We start from the raw sequence: 18,409 nt of genomic DNA, 5'->3' as shown, positions 1-18,409 counted from the left end.
CGCAGGCTGCGTTTCAAGGAAAAGGATGGCGGTAAAAAGGGAGCACATTTACACACGTGGACTGAGAGGAGACACCGCCTCGCTAATCGTTATTTAAAGTCGCAGTACACCAATCCCCATTCGACACAAGCTTTTTATTTATTTATTTATTTTTTATTTGTGTGGAATGTTTTCCTTCTGTTTTTTTTTTCAGAGTAATTCTTACATTAGAAGGATTGTATACAGTCTCAAACTGTACTTAATGATTTGTTTAAGATGTATTGCACATAACCAGTCAATAGAAAAATGCACCTGAATGTTTAAAAACAAACATTTGTTAAATATTACATGCAACTGTACTGAACGTAAAAGTTAAATACAACTGAACTCGATTTGGCCAGTGGTTCCTTTGTATAGCACTAGAGGGAGCCGAGTGCTCGTAGCACACTTTGAGAAACTGGTCTAAAACATAACTCGAGCACCCAAAATAGGTCTAGTAAAAAGCTGATTTCATTTTAAAATCAGAAGTCAAGGCAAATAGAAATTTTTTTCAACAATTGTTCCGTTTGGTAACAAAAAAAAAAAGGCTTGAAATATCTCACACTTTGCAAATTTGCTACCGATTTGACAGTCAGTGTTTGTATGTACACCATTGGTTTTAGCAGAGGCCCGCATCTGGTCCTCAGGCCTTGAGTTTGACACCTGTTCGATGAGCAGTACAGAAAATGGATGGAAAAAAAAAAAGAAAATGGATGGAAAGATGGATAAAATACATCAATGTATTAATCAAATGCATGTCCGTGCGCAGACATTTTTGGGGGCAGGTGCTCAAGCACCCCCCCCCCCCCAAAAAAAGGTCACCCAACGCCAAAATGATTCATAAAATGAGGACAAAAAACAGTAGTAGGTATTCAACTCATGCATTTATTTCTGTTAACACACTTAACACAGTCAATAATGCAACTATTAACAAAAGAGGTGAAGTTTGGCTAGAGTGGCTATAAAAAAAAAAAGTCAACACACCCCTGCTCAAATGGCAGCTTTTGGGAAGGAGAAGGAGGGGGCTTGGGTCAAGGCTCAACTCTCACAAGGGCTCAAATAAACGGCCATAAGATTTCAAAAACACTTTGGGTAAAGTGGAAGGAAGAAAAAAAATGGCGTACAACAACAACAACAAAAAAAAACAGCGTTTTTTTTTTTTTTTTTTGGGGGGGGGGGGGGGTTTCCAGGGCAAAGGGGCACGTGCTTGAGCACCACCTTGTGGCTATGTGTGCGCGTGCCCGATCAAACGAATGTAGGTAAATGGGTGACTGTGTTGTACTAGTTTGGATTCAAAGTGCAATTTGGTATTTTCCATTGACTTGCTCCCTATTTTATTCCATTACTGCACTGTTTTACTTCATGGCCCTGTTTTTGCTTTCTTCTTCTTCTGCGGTGGCAACGCATCAAGCGGCACGGGGACGTGTGAAAGAGGTGAAGTGTGTCCGAGTTGGCGTGAATCGAGCTCCGGTACCGCAGCAACTCCTCCTTCCTCCGCCTCCTTACATAACGGACGGGAGACTCTGTCTGTCGCGCACGTGCCGGCCCGTGCGGCCAATCGGAGCTGGCGTGGCCCGGCGTGCACGTGAGTGCCTCAGAATGCTCCGAGGAATGCTTGCTGCAAGGAGGCGCCGAGTCTTCCACGACCCAAAATCGACTCGAATACATCGGCAACACATACTGCTCATCAACAAACAAACAAACAAACAAACAAAAAATGGTGTTTCTGAATTGATGCACGCTCATTGGTGGATTTAAAAAAGCGTGGACCCCGTTTCAGGCCCCGACCCCAAGTTTGGAAAACACCGGTAAAAAAAAGGAATTGAAATTTATATTATTGATAAAAACATAACATATATGCAAAATGTGTTGTTTTAAACATAATCGTATCAAAAAACAAATCAGGACAAGAAATAAGTTGTCCATGAGTTCCCACATACAAAATTATTTGATTTGGTTTCATATTTTTTTTTTTCAGGATAATTGATGCTTGATTGTAATTTATTTGCAATTTAAAAAATGCTTTTTAAAGAAAAATACATCAAATATTTAATTACATTTTTATTTCAATGTAATATATTTTTAAGAATATTTATGTTTAATTATAATTTTAAGCCCGTTCCTCTTGGTTTGCCTGTGTTGCAGATACACAATTGTTTATTTGTTTATATTTTTTGATTATTTTTTTTTAAATATAATTTCTTTTTTAAGATAATTGAGTAATGTCATGTAATTCTAAATAATATTTGTATTTTTGTATCCCTTTTTTTTTTTTTTTTTTTTTCAAAGCAAGAAACATGTTGCCCAATATATATTCTGTGCTGGCGTCAACGTGTACGCCGCGCGTGTGCTTGGCGTGCATTTGTGTTTGTGTAGCTCAACATGGGTATAAGAATATGATCTAATATATATAGGCCATAATTGCAGCCTTGCAGGGAGTCTGGCACATGGAAACTATTTTTCAGCTGAGTGCAAATGCACTTTTTTGTTTTTGTATCTCCCTCAATGGCAGCAAATTGCAACGTGACGCTTCCGATGAAAGACGGCGCTCCAGATTGGCGGCGGTCGGGTGGCGGCGGTTGTGTGACACAAAGAAGGGAGGCGGCCCAGTCGACAAGTGGGTTAACGTGCCACCTACAGGCCGCCCGCCGGACTGACTGATTTAACGGCCTGCCGATTCACTGACTTCATTAGGGAACGACCGCTGCAATGTGCCGGCTTTCCGGCTTGTTCCGTGCCGGTCGCGCCGCCCGACGGATCTGCGGTCGCGCGTGAAATCCATCTGGTTTCGAGTCGGAGCGACTCCGCATGACGCCACGCGTTCTTTGTTCATGACGGATGGTGGCGGGAAGTCACCGAGTACAAATGCAGTGCGGGATTAAAGGGGAGGGCTCAGGGTAAGGGTTGGCAAAATTAGGTTAGGAGGTCAGAGGTTATGGGTTAGGATTAATGGTTAGTACCGCCCAAGTCACCGTAGGTTGGATTAAGGTTAGGAATATGGTTGGGGTTAGGGTCAGAAGGTTAGGGTTAGGGTCAGAAGCAGGTTTTCGGGTTAGGGTTAAGTACTTTGCCACGGTACTTGTTACTTTTTTCGACCTCCGCAAATGACAACATGACGTAATCAATGCTATCTCTAAAATATTGTCAAATTCTAAGCTAACTAAGGAGAAATGACCACGTTCGTCCTTCGTTCACATCCGACATTTCATTAAATGGGGGGAGCCGGGTGAGCCACCTGGCCTGGCAAACTCACGTAAGCGAGTCGGCTGGCATTATAGCCGCGGAGCATGTATGTGCGCCGCTGCGCGCCCACCCCAAAAGTCATCTCGTCCTTATTAGGTCTGTCCCGTCGGCCTGCCTGCTCCGCGCTTTAATTAGACCGTAGCCTCTCGCTTGGCTCACGAGCGCAAAGCGGATCTCTGGTCATCGAGGCTACGGGACTAAAAATGACTTCAGTTGAACCAGAAACGGGGGCGAGGTTTTGGCTAGCGGACGGATTTGGGATTAGGCTAAAGGGTTGGCTGGATGAGTGAGGTTACGGTTACAGCGGAAAGGGGATCCTTATCATTTTCTCTTTTGATCTGCTCCCCGTGTCGTTTTTCGGGCTTCGCTGGAACAAAAGCAAACTTTTCCAGACACTTTTCCTGGAAATGTTCAGTCCATTCCTTGTCGTTTGACTGCCAAACTCTTCACTATTCAGATATGTGCACCAGTAAGGACTGCAGCAAAACACATGGCTAACGAGTATTGCTGACTCGGACTCCCCCCCCCCCCCCCCCCCCTGCCCCCTCCCCCCTCTTGCACAAACTACAACTGGACCGAACGTAGAACTTCCTGTCGGGACGACGGACACTTTTATTTGGAGACGAGCAGACGTCTCAACGTGGACTCACGTCTGACGCTGCCTTACTTCCCTCTCAGAAAAACGGAAAATATCAAACATGGTCCAAAATAAAGCTATTTGAAAACGTGACTCACGCCAATGGTTCTTCACAGACCGTGAATAAGGAAAACATTTTCAAGGGTGCATTCCCATATTTCTACATAGAGCAACATTTGAGGGGGGTTGTTTGTTGACAGACTTGGAGACTTGCTAAAATGATTGACATGTGAGACTGACTGCTGCAGCAGGACTGCACGGTTAAGGTTAGATTTAAATTTGGGGGTACCTTTGGGCTTAGGGTTAGGCGACTGGGATTTAGAGGTTACAGTCGGTGGAGTCCCTTTATGTATGATGGTCAGTTCAATTCTTGTAAATAGAATGTATTCAAACTACACAAATTCTGTGCAACTTTAACCTGGGATAACTTAATGTGTTCTCCAAATGCAGCCTCCAGTATCAATAGGTGGAATATTCATTCTCGTGCGTAGCTCTACTTCACGCAAAAAGAAAGTGACACTTCCCTCAGTACCCTAACATATTCCGATGTCATCGAATCTGTTTAAGGGCACGTTATGCGACCAAACCTGATGAGAGGATTTCTGTTTTTATGCCGATTTCATCAGGTATTCCACACTACTGATGCAAAAAAAGATGAGACCTTTCGGATACTTTTCAAGTCTGGGGGGAAATGTTTGCGGTTCGAATTAGGGTCGACTTCAATCATCAGGTCTACAGACTTTTACAGCTGAAACTTCACCTCCACGAGTCGGGACCAGTCCGTTGTTTGTCTCTATGTGGCCTGACGTTGACTGGCGACCAGTCCAGGTTGCAGCCCGCCCAAAGTCAGCTCTAGAAAACGGACGGACGGTGTCGTCCTCCTACACATTCCTCTACACAATTTTACAAGCGGTGTCGCCTTGCGTCCACTCGCCGGTGACATAGTAGCACATTTACTCCCTGCCTGGCCCGTGGGGGTGCAGGGCGAAGCGGTGCTAAAGGTCAGCCCTTCACGTCTCGGCGGTGCGCGCATAGTTAGCATACCAACTGTATTTAGCATTTTGTCAACTCTCATTTGAAATAATACCCCAATCACAGGGGATTCTGAACAATTGAGTATTCTCGCAATTAATTTTCATTGTCATTAATAGCGTCGATCTGCAGTAGCTTTTCCCATTCTGAGGTTGCTATCTTGCTAAACGTTAGCGTAGCAAATCTTGGAACGTTAGCATTTGGTCAAGTTTCACTTGAAATAGTACCCAACTACAGGGCATTATGTAAACTCCTAATTGGGCTACTGTAGCGTTTGCTATACGTTAGCATAGCAAATGTCAGCAGGTTAGCGTTTTATCAATTCTCACTTGAAATAATATTCTTACCACAGTCCATGATGTAAAATTAGCATTTCATTCATTTATTTTCATGATCATTAATTTGACCAAGAATATCGATCTGCCGTAGCATTTTCCATACGCAAGTTGCTGATGTTAGCATGTTAGCATTTTATCCATTCTCATAGTAAATACTGAAAAGTGCTATTTCATTCCCTTCTGAAGGGGGGGGGGGGGGGGGCAAGGGAAGGGAAGGGGTGTGTTCTTGGGTTCGAGCCCAGTCCTGGAGAGCGGGAACCATACAGCAATGTGTGTGTGTAAAAGTATGTGTGTGTGTGTGTGTGTGTGTGCGTGCGTGCGTGTGTGTGCTGCCAAATAGGGGAAGAGTCAAAATATATCTATAGTGTCTGAATTTAGCGGCTAATCTAACACTGAAACCGAGCGGGACCAAAAGCTCTGAGGTGAACGTCCCGTAGGTTTTCGGAAGCGCCTTTCAAACTGCTGCGGTCCGTCAAAACAAAATCGAGACCACCGCGACATTTCCGCCTTGTGTGGACCAGGAATGCTAATGCTAAAAACAAGCCTAATGAGAAAAGACATTCTGCAAGACCTCTGTGGTAGCTTATCAGCGTCTTTAATACTGCGCAGGGAACTCATTTGCAGCAAGTCATTGACCTGAGAAACTGTTTGTGTGCCTGGACAGGTGCTGCTGTTTTGGTTCGCAACAGAGTTGAAATAGGCCCTTGTGAGACCACCTGACATTATGAGTTACTCCCCATTTGTTACCTTGATGGGAAACGGCAGGGGTTACGCGACGTTCGTTTTTGATTACGACAAGTACGAGACTCAATAGGCGCCGCTGTTCTGGTTAGCAACGGCGTTCCCGTTTCCTGCATTTGAAAAAGTCCAGCAAGCACGAGGACACGATGCGGAGTGACACAGAAAGGCGAGTGCGCCTCCTAGACCAGCTCTAACTTTGTCCCTTTTCTTCTGGTTCGCCTAAAAATAACGCAGGCCGGTAACACCACTCCACCGCACTAACCTCGCTCTCCCACTCGAGCCCACCTCCTCCTCCTGCTCCTCCTCCTGGTCGTTCCTTAAGTTCCTAGAATCTCGCTGCGGTTGTTCCGGGACGCCGTCCTGCGCTGTCCGTGGCTCCACATGGCGCTCGCATGTGAGTCGTCCCATTGGCCCGATGTGCAGAAGTCGGCCGTCCCCATTGGGTCGTGCGTCGTCTGTTGGATTGTTGGTTTTCCTTCTACCCCCCCCCCCCCGCCCCCCGCGCTCGCACAAATCTGCACATAAACACTTGATCTTCGTTTCATTACAGCGCTTTTCACAGGTTAAAGTCTTCAAGGTCAAAGGGCAAGGTCACAGCACGGTCATATAGGCAAAAAAAAACAACAAAAAAGACATTTCCCCCCATTTATTATTTATCTCATTCTCCTAAAACTCGGTCGTCACATTTTGCTGATAATTGAGTTTGACATGAGGGAGATTGCCTGAGGTCAAAGTTCACAGGTAACAAGGTGTCAAAAAAGACCAACCACATGAACTCATACCTCAATTTAAAGGTCGTGATTAGCGTTTTTGATCTAAATAACGTGCCCTCATACATACGTTGAGATAAAACATGCGCATACGGTGAACCCTGTGATAGGTGAAAATCTCGAAAAACACGTTTCCCCCCCCCCTCACGCTTGTTGTCGTGTGCGACAGAAAATATTTGCAAACAGGTGACTCGCCTAGTGATGTGCAAATACTGCATAATTCATTGGATTTGATTGAATTAAACCCTTAAACACAGAGGCTCCCTGCATCCTTCACGTGCTGTGCCGGTCAACGTCACACCCTCGCTAATGTCGTTAGGAAGTGGCCCATGTGATGATGAGACGTTCAGGGACCGCAGGGTGGGAGGTGGGGGGTCGGGGGTTAACTTCATCTCAGTGGGAACAGTGTGTCGTGCTGTTGGGCGACAATAGCGGCAGTGTGCAGCAGTAACACAATAGGTGCGACTGGCGGGGTGGTGAGAAGTTGTCGTTTATGGGCTCAACTACACTAACGCAAAAAAATGTTCGGGGTATTCGGCTTTGAGGTGGAATTCTACGATGAAATGTATATATTTTACGTTAGATTGAGAGTTATGCTACGGCAAGATTTAGATTCGCCTCCCGGTGCCACGAGATGGCGGCAAAGCGTTACTTTTGTCTAAATGACACTCCTCAACTCACTTCAACATAGTTCCTTGGCACCAAGATGCCTCGTAACACGAAACACTCGAATCATATTTGCCCATATTTGTCATCCATTGCAGCAGCCATCAAAGAAAATTCATTGTAAAATATTTTCAATCAAGAAAATATTTTACTTTATAAAAACATAGTAAAAACATCATCAAATAGAATGTATAACAGTTCGTGCGTCGTGATTAATTCATTGCTGCTTCTGGTGTGCATGACTTGGCCACCGGGGGGCAGTGTAAATACAAAGTCATGCAGACAAAATCGAAGAAGACTTTCACAACTAATGTAAGTAAGCCGCGGCAATATTTGTCGTTTATCGCAGAGGACAAAGAATACATGCCTGTGAGTATTGTTATATTATCTGTCTGCATGCTTCGCTGCACCGTTTGTGTTCAAATATCCGTTGCTGAAAGGGTTGTAACATTTGTTAGCCCGTTTATGGCCTCTCGTCCTACGTGTTAGAATGCAGCTAGCGTTACTTGAAGTTACTGTATGTAACGATTGTTTTATCCGATATTGCGCAACAGCTCCGCTTGCGACACCGGCGGGCGGCGTAACGTTCAAGCTAGGGCTCGCTATCGCTGAGCGGCAGAAAGAGGAAGAGCGAGAGAGGGAGAGCGCGGGGGGCCCCGGAGGCCCCTTCCTCTTCCTCTCCTCTCCCGAGTCATGAATGAAGAGGCCAGAGGCTTCCGAGCAGACTGAATGCAGAAGTGATGCGTTTGCACGCCGCGGGAACATTTTGTATCCTGCAGCCTTCCTGTTGATTCGCTCATCAGTGTTTGTGGTTGTTTGGAATATTTGGTAAGGTTCAAGACACAATTAAGGTTTCAAAGTTGGTTTACAAGCCAGGATGAGGGTTTTGAACAATAGTTACAGTTTCCAGATCGGATTAGGGTTTTAAAATAGGGTTAGTATAGGGTTTCAAGATACGGGGGATGGTTTGTAAATAGGGTTTCAAAATCATGTTCGGGTTTTAAAGAATGGTTAGGATTTCAAAGTCGGGTTTCAAGCCAGGGTTAGGGTTTTGAAATTGGGGTTCAAGACATGGTAAGGGTTTCATGATGGGGTTTCAAAGTAGGACTTCGGGCTAGGTTTAGGGTTTAGAATGATGGTTTGAGGTCTGGGTTAGGTTGGCAAACAAAGGGCGGGGGGTTGGAGACGCTCTCGATGCCCTGTGGCACATTACATTACTGCCTCTCACAGGTCAGCGTGGGCACTAACGGCTGCTCGTGTCCTCTTGTGGAGCCGCAAATCACCATCGTCCAATCCGGACTCAAGTGCAGCTCAAGTCATTGAGCTCCACTCGCTGTTACAGTCTGCTTGCATCGGGGCTACAGTAAGTGGCGCACCGACACAGAGCACGGCAGTCACAAAATGTGTGTGTCATTGCTGATAGCGCTCTGGGGGATAAAACAGTGTGTTTTCTGTTCACTGTTGATAGTCTGATCGTCGCTCGGGATTCACTTATCTGCCCGAACGCAGCCCACCAATGATTACACACACGCACGCACGCACGCACGCACGCACTGTGCAACTGATTTCCTCCGTAATCCAGCCCAGTTTTGTTGTGACACTTTCTTAACTGCCACTACGTATATACGTACATAACACATAAAGCCAAAGAAAAAGTCAAAGGTAACACAAGACCCTCAGTGGGCGGAAGCCCCGTGAGATTTGCTGAAGTCGGGCTTGATGGCACACGTGACGACGGTTTGAAGTCCAAATCGTTTTGACTTTGGGGGGCATTCGTCACGTCTGATCAGGACAGGCGACGTGGTTTAGTGCTGATTAGTGGACTTTGGCTCACTTTGATGAATTCAACTTTTAAGCGATCCGAGGAGGACATTGCAAGATGTATTGACTGTGTTTTAGGGTTTCAAAACCAGGTTAAGATTTCAAAGGAAGGTATCTAGCCAGGGTTGGCGTTTCAAAGTAGGAACTCCAGTTTTAAACGGGAATTAGGATTTCAAATTGGAGTGGTGATTAGGGGACTTTTTTTAATGATCAACATCACTGAGAAGAAACAGACGCTCACGATCCCGTCAAGAATTTTCTTCCCGAGCTCCACCCGAATCACTGGAAGCAGCCACAGAAGCAACTCCTGCACGGTGGTCTCTGCGGCCGCACGCCGGGAATATTCCCAGGCAGGGGGGGGACAATAGTTACAGGCCCGTCCCATTCCGCGCAACCTTGGGAAATAGCCAAACCAAACGCAGCTTCTCATTTCGGTCAGCCAAAGCAAAAAAAAAGTTTGACAATAGACGACTGGTTTGTACACAAACATAGCAGCACCTGACCATGAGGGGACCCAAAATGAAACCCTGCGGAACCCCCGTGACCGACTGTGGCATTTCTAAAACAGTCCTCTTATCTTAAATATCTTTCTGGTCAAAAAACGTCCAAGCAAAAAAGGTTGAATTTGGAATTCAAAGCGGAAATGATGAGACAACTATGATAACAGTTTAAAACCAGCAGCGGCTCTAAAATAGAGCTCTGCGGAACTCCTTCCACACACTTAGGAAATCCTATAGGGACAATTCAAGTCATATTTGCAAATTATGGTTTCAAGACAGTGTTAGTGTTGTAAAACAAAGGTGAGGATTTTAGATTAGTTTTTCAAACCTCGATTACGATTTTAAATAAGGGTTAAGGTTTCAAGTTAGGTATTCAAAGTAGGATTTCAAAGCATGATTAAGGTTTTAAACTAGGTTTAGCGTTTCAAACTCGGTTTCGAGCCAGAGTAAGAAATTCAAAGTAGGTTTCAAGCAGGGGTTAGGGTTTGTGGATTAGGGTTTTAATACGAAGATGTTGAGATTTTAAAAAAGGTTTATCTTCTCAAATTAGCGTTTCCAGCCAAGGTGGTGGTTTTGAATGAGGGTTAGGGTTTCAAACTAGGGTTTTCAGCCAGAGTTAGGGTTTTGAATTTGGTTTTCAAGACAGGTTTAGGATTCCGGTTCAGTGTTTCGAGGCAGGGTTAGGGTTTCAATCATGGGTAAGGTTTTAAACAAGGATTAAGGCTTAAAAGTAAGTTTTTAAGCTATAGCTGCAATTTCAAGTGACCCTCTTCTTCTTCTGTTCTTTGGGTTGACGTGGACTTCTTCTCGGGATGCGCTCTCAGTGACTTCCCGGGAATGTAGGAAGTCTGTCATTACGCTTTGGCGACAAGCGAAACTCGTAATTTGATGGGGAAGGATTGGACGACCGCAACCGGTCCACTCTCGCTTTCTGTGTGTGTGTGTGTGTGACCAGAGCGATGGGAACGTGACGGGTGTGTCCTGCGTCCGCAATACGCTGCTGTCACTGACTACGTTGTTGTTACGCTCGTATTGTAATGCGGTCATCTGACTGACTCAGTAGCGCCTCCCGGAAAGTCCAGCTCCTGGAACCAGTTTTGCCGATTGACACGAAACTCAGGACGCATAAAAGTGTCAAGGACCCATGCCCGAAGTTGAACCAAACGTCAGCCATTTTGGTTTGAAGCAGCCATTTTGGGCGCCTAATTGAGCTTTGCGTAGCCCCCCCCCCCCCCCCCCCCCGTCCCCCGATAAATACAATCACCATTAAAACACTGCATTTTATGTTTACTTGTGTTATCTTTGTCTGCTATTTACATTTGTTTGATGATCTTAAACATTAAAGTGGGGAACCCATGCAAAAATATAAGCATTTGAGATTTGTATGTGCAAATGATTGACAAGTGTTCTTATTTTTAATTTGTTCACATTGTCTTTTATCTTTATTTGACCTTTAGTGGCTAAAATAGAGCAATTTAAACTTTGAATAAATTATATATAAGGTTTAGCATAACGGCCTGCTCTGTGTGTGTGTGTGTGTGTGTGTGTGGGTGGGGGGGGGGGGGCGGGGGGTCGATGACTGATTTGGGGGCGGGAGGGGTGCCCGCGCATGACGCCGACACTGCGCAAAGTATTAAACTGGTAAGTCAAGGTACCACTTATAGCATTTGTTTGGTATTTCTCCTCCATTGCTTTCGTGCGCTCAAAGTGATACTTACAGTGATATTTTCGAATCTTAAATAAACAAATAACTAAATAAACCATTAGATGAGGGGGAGTGCGTGAAACAGGCACAGAGTGAGACAGCCGGCTTTTCCTCTCAATCCACGTGCGTCAGTGTCTTCGTTTTACCGCCATTCATTTCCTGGAATCTCAGCCTTTTTTTTTTTTTTTTTTCATGTATCCCTCCACCGGCTGAGACCAGCTAGACCCGATTTGAGCGATCAATTACACACGGACGCAGACACACACACTCGCCGTTGCCGCCTGTTTCCCCACCAGGACTAAACGGAAATGGCGATTTATTTTGTTTCAGAATTACGAAGTCGTGTGGACGTTAAAAGCTCGGTGGCCGGTTTGGACATTTTGCCGCGTTTTTTTTTTTTTTTTTTTTCTTCGCGGAGGGACACCGGCGAGTCGAGCGGATCGGAGTGCTGCAGCTCTCTGGGCCACGCCCACTTGGTGACGCTGCTGCCGGGCGGGTACGCGTGGACTTCCGGACACGCCGCCTCCCTCACGGGCGCGAGCGGTACTACTACGACCAACTTCTTCCCACCGAGTTGTCGTCGTCTTCGGTCACTCAGTGTGGACATTTACGCGGACCAACTCGTGGCATTTGTTGAACCCTGACCTCTTGGGTAAGAACGCGTTTTTAAATTGTTTTTTTTCTTAGGACAAGACAGAAATGTTCTCCATGTGCAAAACCGCTCATATTTGGAAAAAGCTGCTAATTTGCTAAAAAACAAAACAAAACCACGTCACTCCCAGATAACGTATTCGTCACTGTTTGTGTCATGCATTAAGAGTTTAGATCAGCGTGGGTGTGTCTGGTTATAAACGCATTTTTATGTTCTTTTAACGCTTGGACCTGTGTGCAAACCCTCATTGATAAACACTCACATTTTAACAAGCTTCAAAATTGCTTTAGAAAAAAATCTCCCCCCGGGTATTGTGTGGTAATTATGTTTAGGTAACGTGTTCGAGAGCAGATCGGCGTGGTTGTGTTGGGTTACGCACTCAATTTAATTTTCTATTAACTGTCGTTTGTTACCCACATGGCATTTGAACCATTGCGGAGATGTGCAAAACCCTTATTAGGAAAAGGTCCCATTTTAAACAATCTGTTGCGTTGTTCAAAAAGACACGGCATCAGTGTCATGTTAAAATCGGATTTAAAAAAAATAATAATAATAATTTTTAAAATTTAGAAAGTCACAAACGCGGTTTGCTCCCACGCTGCTCCATATACAAAACCCCTATTGCGAAATCCCAGATTTGAACAAAACCGCTTTCGTGTACACGAATCGTGTCACTCCCTGCTAATTGTGAGGCATTTACGTTTTTTGTGGTGTACTCGAGAGTAGATCGGCGTCGGTGGGTTTTGTTTAAAACTCAATTCAAACGCAAAAGAAAGCACGACCGCTTGTTCCCGCAGGGGCGTTCAACTCCCGGTGCAAAACCCTCATTAGGAAATTCGCATTCTTTAATCCAAACCGCTTCCTTGTACACGAACCCTGCAACTCCCCGGTTATTGTTTGTGACCGATGTTCGTGTAATGTATTTGAGCATAGACCGGCGTCGGTGTCTTTTTAAAATTGAGAGAAAAAAAAAAAAAAAATCCTACACGTGTCTCGTGTGTCCACGCTGCACAAGGGCGTTCTTTAACTCTGGGACGTGTGTGCTTATGCAGCACAGTGCGGCTTTGTTGTGCATCGCAAGCATGCTACACATCCAAGCGCCGTATGATTGTGACATGCCCTCCACGCCCTGCAGACAAGCGCAGTGTGTTGCATGTGAATGGCTGCAAACGTCCTGGTGGGCTTTGTGGCGTTTGCTCACCTAAGTGTGAAATGACTGAGACTTGACGGGAGGAGTTGGGGGGTGGGGATGGGGGGGTCAATTTAATTAGTGGCCACAATACAGATACAACATGCACACAAAATTCTGATTTGCGGCCATGAAATACTAAGTTGTCTTGGGCCGAATTAAACAAAATATTATTTTTTTTAATTTGCTTTGAGAGATGAGAGCGCTGTATGGTGGCATTCAATTCACAACAAGTGACACTTGTGACAAATAGTGGACAATTTAAAATAAAAATAAAAAGTGGATTCAAGCTGTTCAGTGCCACGCCCAGTTGAAGTTCCCTGTCATTTTGTATGCGCCTTATATCTCTATTTTCTGGCCGCAACTTAGTATTTTGTGAAGATCTTGTAACTATTTCGTGGCCACAAATTAGCATTGCGTGCACGTCATCTCTATTGTGCCAATTAAAAAAAGGTCCCACGTCATGTTTGGGGCTTGGAATGAAATAACCGCTGAGGCGTGGGGGGGGGGGGGGGGGGGGGGGGAACCTGAAAAACCCGCAAAGTCCTTAAAGCTGTTTGTTTGTAACGCTCCCTGCAGGAGACCATGTATATTTTGGAAAGAGGCATGGAGTGTCTGCCCCAAGTCTTCTCCTACTTCGACGACGACTTCTGCCAAAGTTTGGTGAAGGACCTCCAGTCGTCCCCCGTGAAGGCGGGCCTCTCCAAGGGCGACCAGCTCAGCTTCGTGTCCGACATCCTCCTGGAGGACCATGACATGCAGCTCAACTGGAACTGCGGCTTCCTCCACTCAGATGATGATGATGATGATGATGATGATGATGGTGGTGGCGGCGGGGGGCGTCGGCCGCCGGCTCTCGGAGGAGGAGAGCGGCGAGGACGGCCTGTGGCGGTGCCTGGCGTCGGACAAGCCGGCGTCGTCGGTGCTGGGCTCCAGCCCGCTGCTGTCGGACATGGACACGGCCATCTTCGAGGGGCTCGCCGGCTCCACGCTGGACTGCCACGACCTGTTGGACAGCCGGGAGAGCGGCGAGGCACCTTCCGACTACTGCTCCACCGGAGGAGAGATGTCCACGTACTCGTCCAGCGACTCCGGTGAGATCGACGGACCCGACCTGTCGCTGCTCTTTCGGGTCGAGATGCACTTTTTTTGCACAATAATATATACATATTTTTTTTAAGTGTGGGCGGGGTCACAGCTGGGGACTGACAGCTCAAAATAAGTGTGCATGCTCCTTCTGTCAACTTCTAATGACTCATTCACTGACCGGAGGCCTGTGGCAATGCTGATTATTAACCACACAGAATGAGGCGAACTTATTTATTCAGCAGCTAGGTGTTTGAATATTTATTATTGTTAAAAAACAAACAAACAAACCAAAAAAAATATATACATGTACATGTGCGGCACGGTGATTGACCGGTTAGCACCTCTGCCTCACAGTTCTGGGGACCGGGGTTCAAATCCCGGCCCCGCCTGTGTGGCGCTTGCATGTTCTCCCCGTGCCTGCGTGGGTTTTCTCCGGGTACTCCGGTTTCCTCCCACATCCCGAAAACATGCGCGCTGGGTTAACTGAAGACTCTAAATTGCCCGGAGGTGTGAGTGTGTGCGCAAACGGTTGTTTGTTTCTATGTGAACTGCGATTGGCTGGCGACCGGTTCAGGGCGTATCCCGCCTCTCGCCCGAAGATAGCTGGGATAGGCTGCAGCACGCCCGCGACCCGCGTGAAGAGAAGCGGCTCAGAAACTGGATGGACATGTATAAGTAACATTTTATATTTTTTAAATTTAGAATGTTTTGAAAAAAAAATAATGTATGAAAAATGTTTTTAGAATGTACTTTTTTTCCCATTTTTATTTTTTTTCTAAAAAATATACAATAATTAATTTGTATTTTATTTTCAGATTCAGAAAAAAATATTTTTAATATCATTTTAGGAATTAAAAAAAAAAATCAATAAAAATACAAAAGAATAAGACTTACGAAAATATCAAAAGGTTTAGAATGTTAAACTTAAAGAAATGCATTTAGAAATATAACATATTTTTTTAAAACGTAAAAATGTTTTTTTGAAGTCGAAACTAAGACTATGAATCTGAGAAAAACATTTGGAGGCAATTTAGAACATTTTTAAACTCTCAAAAAATGTATAAGTATGAATGTTTTTCGAATTTTGTTGTTGTTATGCTAAATTAGCGAGCCATGTAAATGCTTGTCAAAATGTACTTGTTATGGACACTTTGAATTATGTTCACAATAGAGCTGAACTTGCCACGTTCACCGTTTCTTTGTGTTGGCACGTGTGTCTCGTTTCCATTGGGGGCGCACTACTTCCATTTATGTGCGCGATTAAAGTCTTGTCTTTTGTTGTCTCGCAGATGAGGAGATCGACGTGGTGACGGTGGGGCACTGCCCCTCCAGACGGCGCCGGGAGGAGGAGGAGCGTCTCGCTCTCCAGCGCCACCTCCACTTCGACATCCAGCTGCAGCACAACTACGCCGCACCTCCTCCGGCCTCCCCGCCGCCTTCCTCGCCCACGAAGCAATCCCGCCGCCGTTACCGCCACCGCTACCGCTCGTCACGGAATTTGGCAGAGACGGAGGACGAACGGGAGCGCCGTCGGACTCACAACGTGATGGAACGGCAGCGGCGCAACGAGATGAAGAACTACTTTGCGCGCCTTCGCGACAGCGTGCCCGAGTTGTCCCGCAACGACAAGGCCTCCAAGGTGGTCATCCTGAAGAAGGCCAGAGACTGCATCCACGGCCTGGAGGAGCACGCCCGCCGGCTGCGGAGCGAGCGGGACGGACTGCGAGCCGAGCGGGAGAAGCTCAAAATGCGACTGCGCCGCCTCCGGACGTCAACCCGCTTGTGAAAAAGGATGGAGAGACTTTTGAGTTTTGCTTTCAGCAATGAGGGCGGACGGTTTAGGTTGACAAGTGACATGTTGACGGTGTTGTGATTCAGGACTTGACGTGTCGGCGAAACTTCAAGACAGAAGCTACCCTACTTAGCAACATTCAAACATACAAAGGGACTGCTGCGTTAGTTCATATTTTTGTTGGCAATACTTCCGCAAGTCCGAATTTTTTTTTAGGTTTCTCCTTCCCAAGAGAGAAGGGTGCTCGTCCAGACGGAAGGTTCTTGTTGCGAAGAGAAAAAAAAAATTGTAGTCCTGAGAGAGAGAGAGGGGTGCGTACCAGTCCGGCGGGAAGGTTATCATCGAGATTTCTAGTCCAGAGAGAAGAGGGTTTCTCGTTCTGGAGAGAGGTGGGTACTACTCCAGGGGGAAGGTTCTCGTCGAGAGCTTTCTTGTCTCCCGAGAGAGAGAGAATGTTTCTTGTCTTCTGCGGTTTCTTGCATAAAAGAGAAGGGTTCCTCGTCCTGAGAGAGGTGGTACTCGTCGAGAGGAAAGGTTCTCTCTGTGGGAATTTCTTGGACCGGGAGGGGTTTCTCATCCCGAAAGAGAGTCGCTTTCTTGTCTGTAGAAAGGGAAGAGTTCCTCGGCTGTGGAGACAGAAGGGTTTTCCGTCCCGAGGGAAGGTTTTTGTCAGATCTCCAGATTTCTTGTCCCTGGAGATCGAAGTGTTCCCCGTGCCGGGAGAGGGCAGGTTTTCATGGTGAGCTTCCTGGTCCTGAGGAGGGTGTTTTTGTCCAGAGCTAGTACAAAGTGCAATCACGAATTGCAACTTAAAGGAAGCAAGTGCAGTTCATGCGGAAAAGGCAGTAAGTACTGACTTTTTCATGTGAAGATGCTTGTCAATATCGCAAAGTGCCAAGGACCGGTACGTCTCCGTTGTTCTGCTTGACTATCGGGTCGGTCGTGCACGGTCACAAAGTGCAAAGAACTCAACAGTTGATTTCCCTGGTTGCCGAGTTCGTCGTCGTCGTCGTCGTTGTTGTGTTTCTTCTTCTGTTTAATGCCGCCTTCTGAGCTAGTGTTCCCAAAGCAAACGCCAAGTGTCAAATATCACAGGTCCTCGTAGTATATGATGCAATTTTCCACAGTTTCAAGCGATTCCTTCGTTTGTTCATAACAGACGCTACGCTTTACGCCCAATTGCGTTTTGCTGAAATCAGCCGGTTTTTTAGTGCCCGACTTGTCTAATCTTCGTCACTCATGTGTTGTCGTTCGTCTTCGTGACGTGCCTCATCAATGTTTTATATTTAGTATTGACAATTTGTCTTTTTGGACTGTTAAAACAATTGAATTAAACTTGTAATGCCTCGAAACAAAATGCTTTTGTCCTAAATTATGCACACATATTCAGTGCTGAAATCAAAGCGCTTCCTCCCTTCCTTGGTTCCTTCCATTCTTATTTCCTTTCAGACATCCTTGTTCCCTCCCTTCCTAGCTTCTTTCTTTTGTATCCGTCCTTCCAATCCATCCTCCCGTGTACATAAAAGTCGGTCTACTTTTGGCCAAACCAGATTGTTTCATGCTTAAGTGCCCCCCCCCCCCCCCAAAAAAAAATTTGTCAAATTGAGTCTGTTTGGGACACTGCGAGCAAACAATTTGATTGGCCGACTAATATCACGAGGGAATCACTCTTCCAGGACGAAAGAATCCCGCAGGAATGTGCTGACGTCACAGCTACGGGAAGTTACTCACGCAGCGTGTGCTTCGCCGACAGGACAACACCACCATCTTGTGGCCGACAAATGTCACTGCAAAACAAATCACCAACGTATGAAACGAAGAATGCATTGTGACTTGAATTTTTTTTATTAACCCTTGTGGCGTCTTGCGGGTCAAAAAGGGAGCCGCTGCCATGTTGAGCTGTAGAAAAAATAAAACAAAAACCTTCAAGAATGTTTTTCCAACTTGAAATTTGAAAAAGTGATGCTTTGTTTTTGTTTACGTTACACCACCAGGGTACAAAGGTTGTCTTATGGGTCATTTTTGAATTATAAAAGCATTTAAACACCAGGAAAAAAAAAAAAAGTTCAAAGGTTGAATTGATAAATAACAGGTTGCAAAATAGATTTTGGATTGAAAATTCAATTAAGCTCCTTTATTTTGGGGCTTTGGTCAGACAAGGGGAGGAAACAGAACGTGAAGCTCACACAAGGGTTCATTCTAATGGACACTAGCGA

The 18,409-nt window shown here is 45.7% G+C and overlaps 1 pseudogene; it reads left to right on the top strand.

The window, feature by feature from the left end:
- Positions 1-11,904: 11,904 nt before the first annotated feature.
- On the top strand, positions 11,905-18,125 carry LOC133483400 (transcriptional regulator Myc-like; annotated as a pseudogene).
- The last annotated feature ends 284 nt before the right edge of the window (positions 18,126-18,409 follow it).

Source organism: Phyllopteryx taeniolatus, chromosome 9 (assembly GCF_024500385.1).
Source record: "Phyllopteryx taeniolatus isolate TA_2022b chromosome 9, UOR_Ptae_1.2, whole genome shotgun sequence".
Classification (NCBI taxonomy): Eukaryota; Metazoa; Chordata; class Actinopteri; order Syngnathiformes; family Syngnathidae; genus Phyllopteryx; species Phyllopteryx taeniolatus.
Note: the sequence above shows the minus strand (reverse complement) of the source record. Positions and strands in the feature narration are given on the sequence as shown.